The 17,371-nt window shown below is 35.9% G+C and overlaps 1 protein-coding gene across 2 annotated transcripts in view; it reads left to right on the top strand.

Moving 5' to 3' along the window:
• The first annotated feature begins 3,550 nt into the window (after window positions 1-3,550).
• The window catches only part of PKNOX1 (PBX/knotted 1 homeobox 1), a 156,727-nt gene continuing 142,906 nt past the window's right edge, over window positions 3,551-17,371 (top strand). The window contains exon 1 of one of the 2 annotated variants that reach the window (XM_023498863.2): window positions 3,551-3,803. The gene's annotated coding sequence lies outside the window, so the exon portion shown is untranslated. The remainder of the gene's footprint in view (window positions 3,804-17,371) is intronic. The other variant, XM_003763382.4, reaches the window with a different exon arrangement.

Below are 17,371 nucleotides of genomic sequence, written 5' to 3'. Positions count from 1 at the left end.
AGTGCAAGGGACAATGTAAAAAAATTATCCTGGCATGGGTTCTGTCAATAAAAAGTTATTATAATAAAAAATAATAAATAAAAAAGGAACAAATCTATCAACAAGAATATGAGAAATCTTTTTTTTTTTTTAGGTTTTTCTTTATTTCTTTATTTTTTATTATTGCTTTTTATTGACAACATATGCATGGGTAATTTTTGCAACATTGTCCCTTGTGCTCACTTCTGTTCCAACTTTTCCCTTCTCTCCCTCCACCCCCTCTCCTAGATGGCAGGCAGTCTCATGTTAAAGTATATCTTAGATATAATATACGTGTGCAGATCTGTACTGTTCTCTTGTTGCACAAGAAAAAAATGGATTCAGAAGGTAAAAATAACCTGGAAAGAAAAACAAAAAAGCAAGTAGTCCACATTCATTTCCCAGTGTTCCTTCTCTGGGTATAGCTGATTCTGTCCATCATTGATCAGTTGGAACTGAACTGGATCTTCTCTTTGCTGAAGATATCCATTTCCATCAGAAAACATCCACATATAGTATTGTTGTTGAGGTGTAGAATGGTCTCCTGGTTCTGCTCATTTCACTTAGCATCAGTTCATGTATGTCGCTCCAAGTCTCTCTGTATTCATCCTGCTGGTCATTTCTTACAGAAGTATAATATTCCATAACATTCATATACCACAATTTACCCAACAATTCTCTAATTGATGGGCATCCATTTAATTTCCAGTTTCTAGCCACTACAAAAAGGGCTGCTTTTTGAGGCAGAAAAAAAAGAGGGAAATGACTTATATGCACAAAAACAGTAGCTTTTTCTTTTTCTTTTTCTTTTTTTCTTTTTTTTTTTTTTTTTGCAGTGGTGAAGAACCAGAAATTAAGATGACATCCATTAATTGGGGAATGACTACAAATTGTGAATGTAATGGAACACTATTGTGTTTTAAGAAATGTGAAAAGGGGAGTTATTAGAGAAATTTGAGAAGATTGGTGTGAACTGGGCATAATTATGAGAACAATTTCTGCAGTAATTGTTATTATATAGATAAACGTTGCAGTGGACATAAGAATTGTACTCAATGTAATGACCAACCAGGATTCCAGAGTACTCACAATGAAATATAGTTCCTGACAGGTGACTATTCATAGCGTAAAGTAAAATATATTTTTTGAACATGTCTAATGCATGAATTTGTTTTGTTTGATTATGAATATTATAAAGGTTTTTCTTTCTTTTTTTTCCTGAGGCAGGTAGGTGGGAGGGAGAGATGGATTTTCAAGTGAAAAAGTTTTTTAAAAAAATAATATCAATATAAAAGAGACATATGCTAAACAAAAGTAGTCATTGTGTTGGAGTAGATACAGTATACAGTTCAAGTTGAAGATCTATTACCCATAAATGGTGATGTCCTCCAACTCTGCTGTTTACTGGTTGTAGCTAAGTTTAGAAATACTGAAGAGGTTCTTAATAGAGATAAATAACCTCTCAGCCTGAGAATCCACAAAGAAAAGACCAAGAGGATAAAGAATGTCTATTCATTAGATTATGACATGTTTTTATGGACAAACTATAAAGTTTGTTCATCATCATATATATCTGAAACAGACTTCTCAAGACAATTACGTGGGCTAAGAGTTGAATAGGAAGAGGATAGCAGCTGTATAGCTTTTAAGAAATTGCAAAGCACCTTTAATGATCCAAATCTCCTAGAAACAAAGTTTCTTCTTTTTAAAAATACTAACATTCTATTAATGGTGCTGCATTGAAAGAAGATATGAGATAGAACCTTTCTGAAAAATAACTATATATCTCTTTAAGGCTTGCAGAATAGTTTATAAATATTACAACTGAAAATAAATATTATATGGAAGATAACACACACATGGTGGATATAAGGACATAGCAACAAATAACCAATGAAGAACTGCAAAGAAAAATAACAAAAACCATCATCAAGGAAATGTGTGAGAAGATGAGCTGATCACATTGTGGGACCAAGTCATTACTGGTGGCATAAGAGGGCTCCACAGGTAATCCTATAGTATCAAGCCAAAATAAGGATAGCTTCCCTTTTATTGTGAATTTAAGGGTGGCAATAGATTAGTACTGATCAGAATGGGAAAGCATTTGTGTAATCTTCACCCTTGGAAGGAATTTCCAAGTTAGTGAGCATTTGGGTAAACATAAAACATTACCCTTGGATTAAAAAAAATCAACTTCATAATTAACATAGCATAATAATAATAATAATTAACAAGCATATAGACAAGAGTTTCATTGGGTAAACATAGTGGATTGAGTGCTTTGGCCTGAAATCAGAACGATCTGAGTTCAATTTCTTAGACACTGTGTTACTTAACTTGTCAGTTTCAGTTTCCCCAAATGTAAAATGGCAATAGTATTAATGCTTACCTTCATAGGGTGTTGTGAGAACCGTAAAAGACCTGTATATTTAATAGATGTTAGTTTCTTTCCTTTCATTATAAAATCAAAATGAATTCACAGTGTGACATGAAAACAAAAAAAGCCAATGCTATGTTGGATAAAGTTTTTTTAAATGATAAAACTAGGTAAAGATAGTCCAGTTATACTCTGCTCACACCACATTTGGAATATTTACACATCCCACTGTTTAGCAAGACATTCATGGGCTGGATGGAAAAGAATCTTGAGTTCATGACATATAAGAACTTTTTGAAAGCAGTGAGGGGAAAAGGGTGAAAAGACTTAAAATGACCTGGCAGCTATTTCCTAATATTTGAAGGTTTACAGCCTGTAGAACATAATAGGTTTATTCTTGATCGCAGTAGATAGAGGAATAATGGGCAGAGATTGTAAAGGGGGAAATTGAGGCTTCAGGTAAGGAAACACTTCCTATAGTGTCATTTCCTCCTCAGAAGATCTTTGACTGGCCTACTTGTCTCATTATTGGGATTCTTTTTTCAATTAAAGGTTGGACTAAGATGGCCATTTCAACCCTCAATCTCTGAAGAACAGCCCAGAATTGGAACAGGAAGGTTCTCACAGTTCCTCTTCAATTTTGTGGTGCTCCTCTCAAACCTTTAATTTTTAAGGAATCTGCAATAATTTGTAAAAGGTTGCTAGGTTGTGATATGCATCACAAATTGAGTTGATGCAGGGGCAAAACAAAACTCATTGATTCTTTTAAGAGGATGAAATTCTGCGCTTGGGAGAGAGCAGTGTATTGGTAGTAGTCTCTCCTTTTTAGTCCCCTTCTCCCGCTTGACGAGGAAGTTTTCATCCACCTTCTCTCCCTGCCTTTGCACAAACCTGCCTGCTAGCCAGGAGATTGCGATCAGAGAAGGAGAGAGCTGTTGGTCGCTCGAGTCAGTACTTCATTACCCATCCAACAAATAACATCTTCCAAACCTTCCGAACTTTGGCCAGGCTAGGAGTGGGCGTGGCCAAAGGCTCCTCCCTCGCTGCGTAGCAAAAAAAAACCCCACAACTGAGGGCGTGGCCTGTTCATCTTAAGCATGGAGGCGGAGGGGGGAGGGGCAGAAGAGCCTAGAAAGGGAAGGATGCGTTCAGAACTCCCTCCCAGCCCGCCCCTTCCCCCAGAGTTCCCACCCCCTTCACGTAGACTCACGGGGTGGGAGGAGCCCTTTCTGTGAGGGCCCCGCCTCTTCTTTGAATATTGATAAGGTGAGCGTCGGCGTAGCCCTCCTTCCATTGAATGAGGCTGTGTCGCGTGGCCCGGCGTCGGCGTGACGGTTGGACGCGGGTGCGGCACTGCGGGTCCCGATTGCTGCAGCCGCTTGTCAGTGTGATGAAGATTGGCACCCAGGTAAGCTGTCACTCAACCGCTCCGCCGCCGCCGCCGCCGCCGCCGCCGCTCTCCGCCGTCCCTATCAATCACACCGGCCTCCCTGCCGCCGCCCCACTACTGCCGCCCAGGTCGTTCGTGGGGAGAAGAGATGCCACATAAACCGCGCCCAAGGGCATGGAGCAGGGACGGGGAAAGGAAGGGGGGGGGCACGTTTGAATGCAGGAGGGACCGGAAAGGCGGGGGGAGGAAAAGGCAGAGGGAGGTGGTCCACCCTGCAATCTTGATAGGGTTTAAACAGTATTTGTTTTAATACGTGAGTTTATGGAGGAGGAAATTTCTGGAAGGAGCCGCCGCGCTGGGCCCCGCTGCGAGGCGCGCGCTCCTAAACCGTCCCTTGTGGAGCACTGCGCGCGCTCCTGCACGGGGCGGGGAAAAGGGGGAGGCGGACGGCAGGGGAGGGGAGGGCAGAGCCGGGGAGGGGGCATGGGGAGGCGCGCTTGTCCGCGCCGCGGGGTGTGGAGCTCGGCGGGAGGGAGCTGGCGGAGGAGGAGGAAGGGACGAGGGAGGCGAGGCCCAGGGAGCCGGGGTGGAAGCGGGCGGCTGCAGGCCGCCGCCTCCAGTCGAGCGGTCTTCCTCGCGTCCGCTGCGGGGAGCGCGGGCCTGAGGGGGAGCTCTTTTGGAAGGTGTTGGGGAGCAAAACGGTTTAAAGGGACTGGTTGGGCGAGAAGCTCCATCCCTGGTACTTCCGCTGACCCAGTTTGGTGCAGCTTTTTAGGCATTGGGGTGTTTTTTGAGGGCCAGGGGGGGAAGAGGCTGGAGGACGGCGGAGGGCAATGGGGAGAAGAGGTTGTGTAATGGAGGAAGGAAGAGTTGAAGATGGCGGCTCCTCCTGCTCCTAGGATGGGGGCAGGGAAAACCCTGGAAGAAGGGAATGGGGTGGGAATCATCTTCCGGGCTTGTGTATGGGTGATTTGGGTGCGCCAGTTTTGTGAGGGTTTTCCTTTTTTTCCTCCCCTTCAGCTGTGTTAGTGATTATGAGCAGCAGTCATATCTGACAAATAAAATATCTGGCTTTCCGACTCTAGCCATGGGACAGATTTCAATTTAGTTTGGGTTTTCTGAGGCCTTCTCCCCTCTCAGAGCATTAGCTTTCACATTGCATCTTGGTGAGATGTGCAATTTGTTCCCATCCCCAAAACTTTGCACTAGATGGGAATCTGGTGGTCAAAATGCGGTTAATCACAATAATAATAAAAATATACTAAACCCAAGAATTGACCATAAACGTGGAAACTTCGTTGCATCTTGCGTGATTATTTTCTCACAATTTTCCGAACACTTTTTTTTTTTAACCGAGTCAGATCATTAAAAACGAAGAATCATTTTAAAAGCTCTGTACCTCATGCCTTACACAAATTAAAATGTGCAATAGGCCCCTTTAAGAGAGCTTAGATCTTAGAATCCAGCTAATTAGTCACTAATCAGAGGAAGCATAGAAGAGCTCAAGGGAAAGTTAGCAATATTTATTATTCCAAATAGAATTTTATAATTTTCATCATTTTTGCAAGGCTGATGACATTTCTGAACCTGCAAAGCAATAATAATACGTGACATTTAAATATATTTTACGAAGTTCTAAAGTGCGTGGATCTCAGACCTCATAACTGGAAAGCAGGTACCACATTTGTATCCCCATTTTTGCATGTCAGAAAACTGAGCTCAGAGAGGTTAAGGGACTTGAACTGCCATTTACTACTAATGAATATGGCAGATAGGATTTTGAACCTTGGAATCTTCATGACTCCTAAGTTTACTCTTTTTGGATGCTTCAATCTCTTCCAAACCTTTCAAGGTCCAAACCCTTCACATTTTCCCTCAGTCTCAACATCCTTTTCTTCTTTAACTGAATACCTATTTTATCTACTGATTTTTTTCTCTATTAATGACAAATCTTCTAAAATCTTCACTAGCTCATCAGTGCTCCAAATTGTTGATCCTATTTAACTCCTTGAAAAATATGACTCTCATGTGTTAGTTCCGCCTTAAATCTTCTCATTTCGCATTTTGTTAAAAGTGGCTTCCTAACATCCATTGGACAAACTCTTTTAAAAGTTACACTCTCTTAATTTTTGAATAAATTTTAATTGATGTATTTTGTTTCAAAATATCTTTATTGTGTCCCCTCCCACAGCACTCCCTCACCCTCCTAAGAATTGGAACTGGATCTCTTCTTGTTACCTATGCAGGCCCACATCTTTTCAACAACTTAATATTAGTGAGTTAAAGTATCTTTAAATAATGAAAAAGGAGAAGAAAGGAAAAAGACCAATTTGTAAAATTAGGCATCCCATCAAAAAATTGAATTTATACAGTATTTAATACTTCTGGTTCCCTGCCAAATTAAAAAGAATTGGAAAGATATTTGTGTATAGCTTTTTTTTTAAACCAAGCTTGTAAATTATTCTTTCCATTTCTATTGTCATATTTATATATTTTTTTTAGTTCTGTCTTTGTAACTTTGAGTCAGTTCACAAAAGTCTTTTTATCCTTTTCTGAGAAAAAGCAACAGCAACTCCACACGCAGCATCAATTAGTGACTTCTGAATTTCAAAATATAATGACTATCTTGTTATCCTTTTTGACTTCTTTACAACAGCTGATACTGTTGATTGTTATCTCCTCTTGGATACTATCTTTTTTTTTTCTTGAGATGGTTGTCTTCTGTCTCTGTCTCCCTCCCTCTTTTCTTACACTTATCTCTTTTTCTCTTCTTCTTTTTCCACACTATTAGTTTGTTATGGTAGTGTGTATCCTTATCATGACCTTCCACCCCATGTAGTTGTCCTTAAAGATTCTATCCCAGATTCTTTATCTATACTTTTTCTGTTAATGATCTCATTAGTTCCTACAGATTTAAATGTTTTTATGTAGAGATCTAGATTATGCAGCCCTAATCTCTTTCCCAAGTTCTAGTCCAGTCTTGCATTACTATCTGCTCCAAAACATAATTTATCTATCTTCTCTCAGTTATTAACCTCTCCACCATATCAAAAACTTCTAAAAGGTCTGGAAGACTGATTGAGAGGAGACCATAAGCAATTAACTGATTATTGGTAACTTTGAAGAGTAGTTTCCCTATAATTCTTTAAGAAATCAAATGGCTAGGGGTAGAGAAGGGAAGAGGTAGTTGGGAGGTGCTGAGTAAAGGAATGATTCAGTTTGACAGTCAAAGGGAAGAAAAATTGAAAAGTAGAGATTTTTAAAGGTTGGGGGTATTTCTGAGCATGTTAGTAGGAAACGGGAAAGGAGCGAAACTATTCCCCCATTTCTCCACAAAAAAGCATATTGATTTTTGAAAATAATTTCTGGTACTTCTCAATGATCACCTTTAAAAAGGGGAAGCATTCCCCCTATAACAGAAAAAAATTTTTTGACAAAATATACCTCATTCTTGTAAAATACTTTTCTGGAAGGTGGTTTACTATATTAGAATTTTGGGTACTTCACAGTGATCACCTTTAAAAAGGGGAAGTATTCCCCGTGTTAACAGAAAAAATTTTTTTGACAAAATATACCTCATTCTTGCAAAATACTTTTCTGGAAGGTGGTTCACTATATTAGAGACTGTATTTTTTTTAAAAAAAATAGTGCGATATGTCTTCCATTAAGTATGGGATTTGATGTTTTTTATTCTCAACCATTAAATCAAAAGAACAACAAAAAAAGAGGACTATATATGAAACTAAAGTACAGCTTGCTTTTTCTTTTAATTATATAATAAGTTCATCGCGTAACTTCCCAAGCTGTTTTGTTTGGCTGTGTTTCATTCTGGCATTCCTTCTGTTCTCTTCAGTGCATAAAATTTTTTTTCAAGAATCACTTTCCCCACTTCTTGAGATAGGGACAGAAGGCAACCCTCGTAACAACTCACCTTTCCCCCTCCAAGGAAAAAGAAAAAAATATTATGTAATAAATACATATGTTCCAGGAATTGTGGTTGATCATTGAAAGACCTTAAACCTTTCAAATGTATTTTTCTGTACATTATTGTTATAAATATATTGTTCTTTTGATTCTGCTCATTTCACTTTGCATCAGTTAAGAATGTTGCTGGGTTTCTCTAAAACTATTTTTGTCATTTTTTGGTGGCATATTAATATTGTTACATTCAGATACCACAATTTGTGGAGGAGGTATTTTGAGATAGAGAACAGCAATTTTTTTTTTCTTAGAGAACTCGCAAGTCACCAGAAAGCAAACGGGTATTTCAGTTGCTCTTCAGTTGATAATAAGTTATTGAACTACCACAAATTGATATTGGATGTAAGCTTATGAGCAATACCTAATAACATTGTCTTTATGACTAATATTAACCCTAAAATTACTTTAAATACATTTATTTTATACAAATATGTTTTAATTTATCTTCAAATTGAAAGTCAGGAGGAAAAATTATGGCTACAGTCTTCAAAATTCCTTGATCCACATAAATCTTTAGGTTAAATAATCTATGGAAGTGACTATAGATATTTGTAGATTAGACAAATTTTACATCACAAATATGTAAGATGCATATACACACAGATATATATGTATATTAAATGTAAGTGTATGTGCATATGACATCATTTGTGAATTGTTTGCCATCTTAATATGGGCATGGCTTGTGGCAATGCAAAACAATTATAATATTAATATCAAAGATCACTCACTGATGACAGACCATCATGACAGATATAATAATAATAATAATGAAAAAAGTTTAAAATATTGTGAGAATTGCCAAACTCACAACGTGAGCATTTGCTGTTGGAAAAATGCACTGGTATATTTGCTCAATACAGGGTTGCCACAAAACTTCAATTTATAAAAAATACAATCCCTGCTAAGTGCAATAAAATGTAGTATTGTAGTTTTTAGTTGTGCTTTTTCCACTTTAAAGTGATATAAACCACTTTATTAAAGTTTTTTTTTTTTTAGATGGCAAAATTAAATTGTCAAAAAATTTGCTAGTAAACTAATTAGTAACATGGTTTTGTAGAAGCAGTGATTTTGGAACAAGGAACACAATTTCAGTTTTATGTTCTATTTTCCCAAGCATTTATTAAATACTTAAAATGTCAGGATCTTTGTTAAACTTGGAAAATTCAAAGACTGACTTCATATGGCTCTTGCTCTTAAGGAGCTAGATTTTCTTAGAATCAATTCCACTGACTTTTTATGAACCCTTCCCCCTAGTTTTCTCCTTAAATTTAAGATGAGAAGTAGCTAGAAAGGCTTTTTCAAGCCAAAAAAAAATGCTTTTAATCATATACTCAAGTTTTAAACTTATCTATTATTTGGATTTACATATTTTATTAGAGTATAAATAAATTTTATATCTTGGTTCTTCAACCCTTTAAATGTTTGCATAAATTAATAGTTTTATTAAAATTGCAGGTGCCAGAAAAATGGTATATTTTTAATTTCCCCAAAATACAGAAATTAGGTACCAATAGATTATTTGTCCAAATGTCATTTAATTATCATTCTCATCTCTTTGGAACCAAAGAAGATGCCTACAAATATATGTAATAAAATTTACACTCTTTCTTATAGGAAAGAGTCCTTCATCCAGACTCTTAACTAGAAACTTTAATACTATTTTACACTGAATTCTAATAATTTTAGTTATCTGGTTTTTTAGATGAGCAGGGTAGTTTGAGTCAGATGTGCTAACTCTGGAAAGAAGTGACTGCTGGCAGTGTGACAGATAAAAAGATAAGAGAGCAGAGAATATTAAGAGTGCTGGAACTGGAGTCTTTTCATATTTATTGTCTGTGTGACCATGAGCAACTTTGTTCATTTCTTTGAGCCTTAGTTTTCTTGTCTGTGAAATGAACTAGTGGCACCATTTGGCCTTTAATGTGTCTTTTAGTTCTAAATCTATATTCCTACAATTGTTTGAGAAAAAGAAAGAAAAAGCCCAGCAGTTATTATCTTGGAGAAAACAGGAGGAAGAATATCTTCGAGATAATGGTCACCTCAGGATCAACTCCTAGCAGCTGTCAAGGAAATAGCCCTCTTTTCTCCTGTAATACTGAAATTACTGTGGTACAAGTCCCCATCACTTCACACTTGGACTCTTGCTGTGGTCTGCTGGTTGGTCTCTTGACAGACTTCTCTTCTTCCTCCAGACCATTCTCCACTCATTTGTCAAAGTATTTTCCCTGCAGTACAAGTCTGACCATGTCACTTTACTATTCAGTGCCTACATGTCACTTCCGAGATCAAATATGCAATCTTTTGTTTAGCATTCAAAGACCTTTATAACCTGCTTCCCACCACGATGTTTTCAGTTTTTTTTTTTTTACAACTTACACTCTATTATGTACTCCATGATTCTAATACACTTTTCTCCTTGTTCTTCTAATAAGAAATCACTTCCAACTTTGGGCAATTTCACTGACTGTTTTCCATGATTTCTCTTTTCATCTTTACCTCGTGGATTCTCTGTTTTCTTTTAAGTTTTAATTAAAATGATATCTTTTAAAGGAAACCTTTCCTGAACCCCCTAAATACTAGTATCTTCTCTTTTTTGATTATTTCTGGTTTATTTTGTATGTAACTTAAATTGTAAACTTCGTAAGGGCAGAGACTCTCTTGCTTTTTAGCACTTAGCACAATATGGCACATCATAGATATTTGTATTATGTTGTTTAGTCATGTCTAACTCCTTATGACCCCATATGGGATTTTTTTTTAATAACTTTTTATTGTCAGTACATATGCATGGGTAATTTTTTACAACATTATCCCTTGCACTCACTTCTTTTCCGACTTTTCCCTTCCCTCCCTCCACCCCCTCCCCTAGATGGCAGGCAGTCTTATACATGTTAAATATGTTATAGTATATCCTAGAAACTAAATGTCAGATGTGTGCAGAACTGAACAGTTCTCTTGTTACACTAGAAGAATTGGATTCAGAAGATAAAAGTAACCCGGGAAGAAAAACAAAAATGCAAACAATTCACACTCATTTTCCAGCTTTCTTTCTCTGGGTATAGCTGATTCTGTCCATCATTGATCAATTGGAACTGAATTAGATCTTCTCTTTGTTGAAGAAATCCACTTCCATCAGAATACATCCTCATACAGTATCGTTGTTGAAATAAATAATGATCTCCTGGTTCTGCTCATTTCACTTAGCATCAGTTCATGTAAGTCTCTCCAAGTCTCTCTGTATTCCTCCTGCTGGTCATTTCTTACAGAACAAAAATATTCCATAACATTCATATGCTACAATTTACCCAACCATTCTCCAATTGATGGACATCCATTCATTTTCTAGTCTCTAGCCACTACAAAAAGGGTTGCCACAAACATTTTTGCATATACAGGTCCCTTTCCCTTTTTTAGTATCTCTTTGGGGTATAAGCCCAGTAGTAACACTGCTGGGTCAAAGGGTATGCACAGTTTGATAACTTTTTGGGCATAATTCCAGATTGCTCTCCAGAATGGCTGGATCCATCACAACCTCACCAACAATGCATCAGTGTCCCAGTTTTCCCATATCCCCTCCAACATTCATCATTATTTTTTCCTGTCATGCTAGCCAATCTGACAGGTGTGTAGTGGTATCTCAGTTGTCTTAATTTGCATTTCTCTGATCAATAGTGATTTGGAACACTCTTTCATATGAGTCGAAATAGTTTCAATTTCATCATCTGAAAATTGTCTATTCATATCCTTTGACCATTTATCAATTGGAGAATGGCTTGATTTCTTATGTTAGTCAATTCTCTATGTATTTTGCAAATGAGGTCTTTATCAGAACCTTTAACTGTAAAAATGTTTGTTTGTACAAAGGCTTTTTAATTTGTTATAATCAAAATTTTCTACTTTGTGATTAATGATGACCTCTAGTTCTTTGGTCACAAATTCATTCCTCCTCCAAAAGTCTGAGACGTAAACTATCCTGTTTCTCTAATTTATTTATAATCTTGTTCTTTATGCCTAAATCATGAACCCATTTTGATCTTATCTTGGTGTATGGTGTTAAATGTGGGTCCATGTCTAATTTCTGCCATACTAATTTCCAGTTTTGGGATTTTTTTAGTAAAGAATTAGAATAGTTTGCTATTGCCAAACTACTTCAACTCATTTTACAAATGAAGAAAAGAGCAAACAGGGTTAAATGGCTTTCCCAAAGTCACTCGGTGAGGCCAAGTTTGAATTTAGGGAGATGATTCCAGGTTAGGCACTCTTTCCATTGCACCACTTAGTTGTCCTTTTAGTAGACACTTAATAGGTGTTTATTAATCATTTGTTTTTTTCTGACCTAAATAGCAACTTTCCAGGTGCTCCAGGAGCTACTTTGGGCCATAATGAGGGTCCTTTTTGTGTTGGAGGCTCAATCAGATAATTTCTCTGGATGACTCTCCCTGCCCCCGCAAGTATTATCTTCAGTCCTGTTGACTTTAAGCTGCCAACCTTGACTGATCTCAAGCACCAGCCCGTACCAGAGCAAGTATCTTCCCTCATCCTGAGCCACCTCATTTCCTAGATCCTCTAGCTCATTAGAGTGTTTCTTCTCAGGTTATGGAACTAACAGGAATTCCTCTTTCTCCCAGAGAGTGAATAGAGCTCTTCACCTTACCGCAAATTAGTTTATATTCCAACGTTTAGTTAAATAAACTTGGTATCATTATGCACAATGCCCTGAAGCTGGTCTTGTGAATTAAGTGAAATACAGCAATATAACTTACTGTTTCTGTATATTGAAAGCTAACTTGTCATCATCAGGTGTATCTCTTTCTTTCCTCTTTCCTTCCCCGGCTGACCCCATTGGTGACTGCTAGCCTAGGAGAATTTAGCATGATTAGGGATGATTTCTCTTTTTGCTGCTTGACTGTTTGTGTGATTTGGATGAGATGGAGTTAGCTCTGTAACTTCCTATGACTCAGAACCATCAGGTCTGAACCATTTGCTTCACTACTACCTCTTAATGTTTTATAGGCCTTATAGCCTGAAATTCCGCGTCTTTTCATCTGCTCTGTAGATGAATTTTGTATTGTTGTAGAGTGTGAGCATCTTAAAAACTGGGGTTTTCTTGACTTTTCTATTTGTTTCCTGAACATTTTACAGAGAGCATAGTATACACTTAGCACTTTAACAAATACTGTTTCACCTCATGTAGAAATGGAAACATGAAATAATTGTATGAGAGCTAAGGTTTATGTTAAGATGTGTGTTCAGACCTAATATCTCTGACCATGGGCAAGTCACTTAGCCCAGGGCTTCTTAAACTTTTCCCACTTGTGAACCCTTTTCACTTTAGAAATTTTGATGTGATCCCTGGTATATATACAAATTAAATATCTACTGATAATAAATCATAATTTTGCAACCCCCATATTCAGTTACAAAATCCCATATGGAGTCACCATCCACAGTGTAAGAAGCAGGGACTTAACTTTTCTGACCTAGTTCCCATCTACAAAAACTGAGATAAGTATATTTGTATATTTTACTTCATGGGCTTTTGAGGAAGGTCTTGTATAAATGTGAGTTTCTATTTACTATGAGGGAAAGGAAAACAGCTATATGAGCCTCAGAGGGCTATATTGTATGACATCATTATTATACATAGCTATGACCCCAAATTCTCAAAAAGTAAAAACACTTAAATTATGTTAAGTATGCTTAATTTAAGAAAATATACAGTTGAAAACAATTTTCTGTAAAAATGATATAAAAATTTAGGTACTAAAAAAGGTAAACTTCTGTTACTCTTTGGAAAAATTTACCAAGTACATAAATGAAAATATGAGTTTGATGAAAAATAGGAATGTATTTGTACTCAAAACTAGGATTTAGAATCCTAGCTCTGCCATTTATTAGCTGCTTGATATTGACAAAATTATTTAACCCCCTTCAAAAGCTGCAGCTTGTTTCCTACCAGTAGAATAATAACCTTATGGAGTTATCAGAAGTTAACAGAACTGCCTCTCCCCTACAGTTATAAAGCTCATATGTGAAAAGAACTTTATAATTGTACTATTATATGTACCTTTTAGAGGAATAATTCAGGAGATTAAATTCTTTGAATTATTTTTAAAAATTCAATCTCTTGTCTTTCTGAAGGAAGGTATTAATCCTCTTTGACCTAACCTGAGGCCTTTAGGTACTAGTAACTATAAAAGATAGTTATTTACTTATTCAAATTAAATGTCCTCTTTGCTTTGGGTGATCAGATCACTGAAATCTGCTTGTTAAGTAGTAAGGCTGGGCAAACAACTCCCCAGGTTAGTTAAGTAACATTTAATTTAAAGATCTAAGAGACAGCTTTAAATACCTACTTGGTGTTTCTTTAATTTTTTGGATGGAATTAATGTCAAAACAGGGAATTTATTGCACTGTATGTATTTTGGCAAATGAATTGGAAATGTGTAGCCTTGATATGTAAAATAAGCAATTTGATTCAGAAAGGTCTTTTCCAGTCCTAAGACCTTGGACTTTGATATTCATTTTAATAACACTTTTTAGAAACTAGTAAAACTTTTATTTTCTAAATATTTTTGGTTAACTTGGTTGCAATTTACTGTGGAAATATTATAAAATGTTAAGAGTTGCTAATAAATATTCAATTAGTTATTACTGAGATACTCAAATGGATTTGTGATCTCATTATTACCAGTATTCTTAGTGATATCAAAGATCCAACCATATTTGCCCATTTTATGGAATTCTTGTGGAGGGAGTTCTGTGACAAGCCTGGCAAGAATGAGTCTACTCAATAAGTTGTAGATTATTTCTTACTCTTGTTGTTTACCTTTTGCTTTGAACAACTTGGATAGAGTGCCAGGCTTGTACTCAGGAAGACTTATCTTCCTGAGTTCAAATCTGGCTGTGTAATGCTGGACAAGTCACTTAACACCCTGTTTGCCTCTGTTTTTTTAACTGAAAAATGAGTTGAAAAAGGCCATGGCAAACCATTCCTTTATGTAATCAAGAAAACCCTAAATGGGACCATGAAAAGTCTCACCCAACTGAAAAATGACTGAACAAAAAAATCTCTGGCATTTACCGTTGGTTAGCCTATCATCTTCATTTTTTTTTTTAATTACAATTTTACAAGATTTCTTAATTCCTTTTTGTCATGTATTACAACCTGTTTATATCCACTTTGCATCTTTCCATTGCCATTTGAATAATCTTGAATTACAGTTTTTAGAGACGACAGCATTCCATGACTCCCAGACATACAACATTATAAGAACAAGGGGTTTTATTGCAGGAAGAAGCTTGGTGACATTAAGAACTTCATACTTTGCTCAAGGCACTACAGCCTCATTTTCTCCTGTTTTAATTCTGGGCCTAATTTATTAACATACATAGTATCTGTCCAAGATAAATATATGGTCTTTCATCCTACTGTACTGGATATACACTAACAGTCTGTTAATTAAACAGGGCTTTTCTTCAGTCATCCTCCTTGGAGTTTTTGATTCTTTTTATCTTGCCTCCTGTCACTTCAATGACTTTTGTTTTTTAAGTGAAGCATTGTGCCTTAATAAAATGTAACCTGGTTGAACAGAAAATACAGCTTCAGTCTATTTAGTCAAAACAGAGTTTAACTAGGTTAAAAAAAATACAAAATAACCCAAAACCAAAAGATATGATCTCTCTGAAAATTTATATGTAGCTTTACTATGTATGTGTATACATTTTTATTTATATATAAATTATTGGTATTCACAAGTACTGATGAAGTACTTTGTTTTAGCTGCAGATGGCATGAAAACTAATAATTTGAGGTCTTTTAATACATGCAAAATACATTGGCACAATGAAAATTTTTCTTGAGAAAATTATAATTTAAATATGTGACATCAAGAAGATTGATTCCATTGTATACATTTCCTTATGAAATTTATATTCCAGAATTTGATATTATAAACAAGAATGAATAATATATTATTTTGTGATAGTATAATCGAAAATTCTCAAAATTGACTACTGGTCAAAATTTTGTTATTGTTAATAACATTGGTGTCAAATAAAATTTTCTGTTGATGTTATGACCATATAGCAGTCTTGATTAGTGAAAGGTTATGAAATAACAACCTTGTCAGTCACACCACATTTTTGAGAACTCTTGAGCAACCATCATAACCACTGCTTAACCCATAATATGATTATGATATTTATGTTTTAGAGATTGATATTGCAGAGAATTTTGTTCATTGCTACATAAAAATTTTGAATCCACTCATTTGGAATGATTTTGCACATAATTTAGGAACATCTCATATTTTTGGGCACGACACAATTAGCATAATGTCATCCAAGAAACAGAAGCATCCAGAAGACCTATGTCGAGCATATTTTACAACAGCTACAATAATCATCCTTATCCCTACCGGTATTAAACTATTTAGCTGATTAGATACACTATATGGAAGAAATATTAAATGATCTCCAGCAATGAGCTTTAGACTTAATTTTCCTCTTTACAATCGGAGGTCTCACAGGAATCATACTTGCCAATTCATCAAGAGGATATCCCTCTTCAAGTTGAATTCTGCACTTGATTTTTTTCCATGACAATAGAGAGAATATTTTTAGAGAACATATATCCTCTCTCTATGAATATCAGTGATCACAGGGTCAGTGAATAAGCTAATCTGTTAAATTTTTCAAGGAATCTCATTCGAATCTGAAATACAATGATATGCTGTTTTCTTGATCTTAATCTATTCATTAGGATTTTTAAAAATTAAAATACATTGACATACTATATATAAAGATAATATGAAAATGGAAGAGTTTGCATTCAAAATCTCTAGTTAAAGTCAAGTGTAGAATTTTATATTCTTATTAAATTTCTTTTTTGTGTATAGGGGAAGATTTTAGAGCTCTTTAAGGATGTAAATCAATTTCATAGTGTGATAGAACTAGAAGATCATTAGGTTCAATTCCTTATTTCCATATAATTAAATATCTCAACAGAATGACTGACCATTTTCCTTTCATCACTCAATTTCCTTTATTTTTGTTACATTAAATTATTCTTTTTCTCAAAAATATTTTTCCAAATAACATGTAAACATAGTTTTCATCATTTATTTATTTGTTTGTTTGCTGAGGTGATTGGGGTTAAGTGACTTGCCCAGGGTCACACAGCCAGGAAAGTGTTTGAGACCAGATTTCAATTCAGGTCCTCCTGACTTTAGGGCTGGTGCTCTAACCACTGCACCACCTAGCTGTCCCATCATTTATTTTTGTAAGACCTTGTTTCAAATGTTTCTCTTTCCCTTCCTTCCTTATGCTTCCCCAAGACAGCAGGCAATATAATATGTTAAATATATGCAATCCTTTAAAAAATTTTTTCTATATTTCTCATGTCTATATTTCTAATTATGTTTTTATGTTTAGAATCAGACTAAAAGGGGAAAACAGCCATGAGAAAGAAAAAAACTAACAAAGGTGAAAATACAATGCTTCGATCCACATTGAGTCTTCATGGTTCACTTTTTGTTTGCAAATGGCATTTTCCATCCTAAGTCTATTGGTGTTGTCTTGAATTTCTGCATTTCTAAGAA

Source organism: Sarcophilus harrisii, chromosome 3 (genome assembly GCF_902635505.1).
Source record: "Sarcophilus harrisii chromosome 3, mSarHar1.11, whole genome shotgun sequence".
NCBI classification, from domain to species: Eukaryota; Metazoa; Chordata; class Mammalia; order Dasyuromorphia; family Dasyuridae; genus Sarcophilus; species Sarcophilus harrisii.
The sequence above is the reverse complement of the archived record's forward strand: the minus strand, read 5'-3'. Positions and strand labels throughout refer to the sequence as shown.